This window comes from Jaculus jaculus, chromosome 18, assembly GCF_020740685.1.
Source record: "Jaculus jaculus isolate mJacJac1 chromosome 18, mJacJac1.mat.Y.cur, whole genome shotgun sequence".
NCBI lineage: Eukaryota > Metazoa > Chordata > Mammalia > Rodentia > Dipodidae > Jaculus > Jaculus jaculus.
Window position 1 is genome coordinate 37,053,103 of NC_059119.1, and position 4,987 is coordinate 37,058,089.

Sequence of the window (4,987 nt, forward strand, 5' to 3'; positions counted from 1 at the left end):
TTTCTACAACCTGGCTGCTATTGCTAATGTTGCAAAGAACATGAGCACACAGGTATCCTTTTTATCTTATATTGATTTAAGTTAACTTGGTCTTCCATTTTATATCATATTACCTATTATACATATATGTATACTCAGAAGTAGAACTGATGGATTCTACTATAGTATTTTTAGTAAATTTTCAGGTGCTCCCTATAACAGTCATACTAAGTTATATGTCCACTAACAATGCATGAGTCATTTTTTTTCTCTCCAATTTAAATTGGCATATGGTGGTATCTCACTGTGGTTTTAATATGCATTTAATTTTCATTTCCTTAACAATGAGTATTTTTCATATATCTACTGCCGTTTTGTCTTCTTTTAAGAAATATTTTTATGATCCTTTGCCCACCTTTCAAACGGGCTGTTTACTTGCTGTTGAGATGAGTTATTTACATGTTTTGGCTATTGGTTCTATAACTGATGTATGTACACATTTTCGCACCCTGTGTTGCGGTCAGATTCATGTTGCTGGGATGAATCTCTGAATCAACACAGTTTACAGGAGGAGTGGAATTTACTTGAAGCTTACAGATTGGGGGAGGTTCTGTAATAATGGCAGAAGGAGCTGGCCCCCTTCACAGGCCCTTGCACAGAGAAAAGCAACCACCATCGACATCACAAGCCAGCACACTTCAGGAGCCCAGGCAGTGCTCAATCACTCGGCAAATCTTTTGCTGGAAATTCCAGATCCACCCCCACATCTCGGGACTGTACCCTAGGATCCGCCCACAAAGACACCAAAAAGTGGAACAGTGTAAGGTGCATTAGCATGAGGTCTAATATTGACTTTGAAAAGAGGCTGAGCTGGCCCAGGTATCTGTGAGAGGGATGTTGTATACTGTCAGTCTCCATAAATATTAGAAGTTGTGTCTATAGAAGGTTGTAGTCATGGAGAATAAGGAGGAAGAAAGAGAGAAGATAATGTAGAAAAAAGAGAAAGTTGTGAATAGAAAAGTTGTAGAAAGATTCCAATAGTAGGCTGGGTGGAGAAAAATACAGAATTCTAAAATCCAACTGAGCAATACACACACACACACACACAAAATAGCAGCATGGAGCTTTATTCTGGAGCAGAGTTTAAAGCAGACAGGCAAAGGCAGGCATGGTGGTGCATGCCTTTAAACCCAGCACTTGATAGGCAAAGGTAGGAGGATCGCAGAGTGTTTGAGGCCACCCTGAGACTACATAATGAACTCCAAATCAGCCTGGACTAGAATGAGACCTTACCTTGAAAAACTAACTAAATAATAACTAAATAAATACAGAGGGCAAACTAATGAAACTAACAAAGCCAAATGGACTAAACTGGCTGGGCCTGTTGCCTCACACCCTTAATCCTGTCAACTGGAAGGCTGAGATTCCTAGGCTGCAGTGGGATCCAGTCAGCTGGGGCCCGAGTAAGACCTTGCCTCCAAGACAGACAGAAGAAAGGAGGGGTGAAAGGCACTAAAGATAAATAAATATCAAAAATGACAAAAGTAAACCATAAGACACAACTTATTTAAGAATGGCAAAGTAGACTAAAAGTATATCAATCTAACACATCAGTATTTTTGTCTTCGTGGCCTAGGTTTTGAATTCTTTCCCTCTTGGGGATTCTCATGTAACAACCTGCCCTGACATGAAAGGTGCAATTAGCACTTACAGTGAAGGCCTACATACCTGGCTTTGGAATAGGTATTGTGCCTGTGTAAAATGGCTGTTAGGGGATGAGGTCTGGTCTCACCTGTGCTGAGTGTGACGGGTTCTCGCTTTGTTGCACTGTGAGCTCAGGTAGGCACTTAGGTTGGTAAATTTGCTCTTCAGATCAGCTATGCTGGATTCTGTGTAGGTGAGGGATGGCTCTAATCCCTTGGCAACCAGATATCACCAGTGGTTCCTGGTGCTGGTGGTTGGGGGAGGTGAGACCATGGTAAGTGCTTGAAGTTGTGCCAGAGCTGCTCAGCTAGACCCTGTTGCCTTCTCCTTCAGCCCCCCTCAACCCCTCACAAGGCTTGTGTGAGTGGAGAATCCCTTCACCATAGTTCTGTTGTGCTGTCTCATATAGGACTGGGTGAGTAGCTCTTCCCAGTGGACCACCAGACCCTGGGCTGGAGCTGATTCTGGCTGGTTGTGTGGTTCCGAGAAGCTCTAGATCTATCTTGCTTCTTTGCTGGGGTTATTAATTTCTTACATACCTTCACTTTTTGGTAGAAGAGTGTGTTGTGCATTATTTTGCCTCTCCAATGCCCCCCAGACTGCGTTGGTGTGGTTCTACTTCTCCCCACCCCCCTTTTTTTTGAGGTAAGATCTTGCTCTAGACCAGGCTGACTCTGTAGCCTCAGGGTGGCCTCAAATTCATGCAATTTTCCTACCTAAGCCTCCCGAGTGCTGGGACTAAAGGCATGCACCACCATACCTAGCTACTTCACCTTTTTTTTTTTTTTAACTGGAATCCCATATCATCATTGATTAAAGAGAACCTTCTCTCTCCAGTGTGCATTCTTGACACCTTTGTCAAAAAAATCAGTTGAGCCAGGCTTGGTGGCACACACCTTTAGTCCCAGTACTCGGGAGGCAGAGGTAGGAGGATCGCTGTGAGTTCGTGAGACTACATAGTGAATTCCAAGTCAGCCTGGGCTAGAGTGAGACCCTACCTCAAAAAAAAAAAAAAAAAAAATCAGTTGACAGTTGCATGAGTTTATTTTGGCTTTTCTATTCTCTTCCACAGATCAACATTCTACTTTGATTCTGTACTCTGAGATCAAGGTGTGTAAATTCATCAACTTTGTTTTGTTATTATTGTTGCTATTATTGATTTATTGTTTATTTATTTCTTTTTCAGTTCTTTTAAAATCTATTTGCAAGCAGAAAGAGATAGGCAAGACGGAGAGGGAGAAAATGGGTGAGCCAGGGCCTCCAGCCACTGAAAATGAACTGCAGACACACGCGCCATTGCCTCTGGCTTTACTGGATACTAAGGAATCAAACCTGGGTCATCAGGCTTTTCAGGCAAATATACCTTAGTTGCTAAGCCATCTCTCCAGCCCTGTTTATTTCTTAGTTTTTCTAGTTTTACTTGATTGCTTTATTTTGTGTATAAGAGTATATACATGCCCATACAAACTTAAGATTTTTCCACTGCTGTAAAAAAGTCATAAGAATTTTAATGAAAATTTCACTTTGCTAATCTATGAACATAAGAACTCTTTCTAGCAATGTATGTCTTCTTGAACTTCTTTGATCACTGTTTTCTAGTGTTTTGTGCAGGTATTTTACCTCTCCAGTTAAGTTTACTGTTAAGTATTTTTATTGCTTCTCTAAATAGTATTTTTTCCTTGATTTCCTTTTCAAATAGCTTATTATTATGGCATAGAGATACTACTGATTTCTGTATGCTTATTTTATACCTTATAACTTCTTTCAAGGTGAACTATTAGCTCTAAGAGTTTTGGGTAACATTTTGGGTTATCTATATAAGATCATGTAATCAGCAAATAAAGATTCAGTTATGCCTTTTCAATTAGTATGCCTTTTATTTCTTGCTCTTGTCATGTTGCTTTAGCTAGGACCTTCAGTACTATGTTGAAAAGATGAGGTGTGCTTGAATGTCCTTTGTCTTATCACCTGATCCTTTTTGTTTGTATGTTTGTTTTCAAGGCAGAGTCTCGCTGTAGCCCAGGCTAACCTGGAACTTCTCTAGTACCAGGCTGGTCTCAAACTCACAGTAATCCTACCTTTGCTGGAATTAAAGGCATGTGCTACCACATCTGACCTATTATTGTGGTAGAAAAGAAGCTAAAAGTTGAAGTGATTCACTGAATTACTGTAAGAGTTAATTGTTGAAAAGCTAAAACTTATCTTTGTCAGCAGATGAAAAATCCCAAAGAAGGAACTGTCCAGAAAGGGCCCAAAAGGATGATAAGAAGGAAAGACAGTTTAGACTAAAACAAAGTAAAATGGAGGTCATTGTTAGGGAGGCCTGACTACAGAAATGATTGATATGCAAATTGACACATCTGGTTTGTTCACTCACTCTTTCCCTGTCTGTGGAAACTATAAAATGGAAATAAAATCTCATCTTAAGGGTCAAGGCTTCTTTGGAGGGCTACCTCAAGCTTTTTGGTCCCCAGGTAATAAACTCCTGTACTTTCACTCATTATGGCATTGGAGTGATCTTTCCAGAGAATTTGTACAAGACTTACAAAGTGCCTGATACTATGAAGCTATGCAATTTCAGATTTTATCATTTTCACTAGATTTAAAACAGTACTAGCTCTAATGAGAACTTTGATTCCAGTCCCTATTTAAATGACAGGGCGCCACAAAACTATGACTCAAAGCAGAATGACTAGCTAACCTGAAGAGTGAGTTACAGCAACAATCATATTTAAACTGAGTTCTAAAAACTAGTGGACCATATTGCTCAGCATCCTTTAAATGTCAAGTAAGACAAGCCGACCTGTGCTTGCTGATGGCTAAACAGCGCCGCCTACCGGCGCCCAATGGCCCAGCAGTGCAGGACGAGCAGAGCATAAGAACTACAACTCCCAGCAGCCTGCGGGCGCTTGCGCGTTTCCGCCGTGGGCCGCAGGCACTTCAAGCCGGCCTATCAGGAGTGGACCTGGCGCGCGACCCCGCCTGAGTGGCAACGCCAGCCGGTCCCGGAGGCGGGTTCTGTGACCTCATTGGTAGAAAGGCGACCCGAGAGAAACTGATCTAGCGATTCCGACAGCGTAGATGGGGGAAAGTGAGCCCGAGGAAACGGGCCAATCAGCGCTCAGGACAGGGCGCGAGCGAGGGAAGAGCGGCGGGGAGACCGGCTTCTGTGGTCACATGCCCCCCCGGGTCCAGTGGGCGGGGCAGTTGCGCGGCGGCCGCTCTGCACTTCCTGTTTCCGGTTCCTGGAGCGGGGCTCAGCGAGGCGCCCCGGGGAGCTCGGGCCAGGCAGGAGAGGACGGGG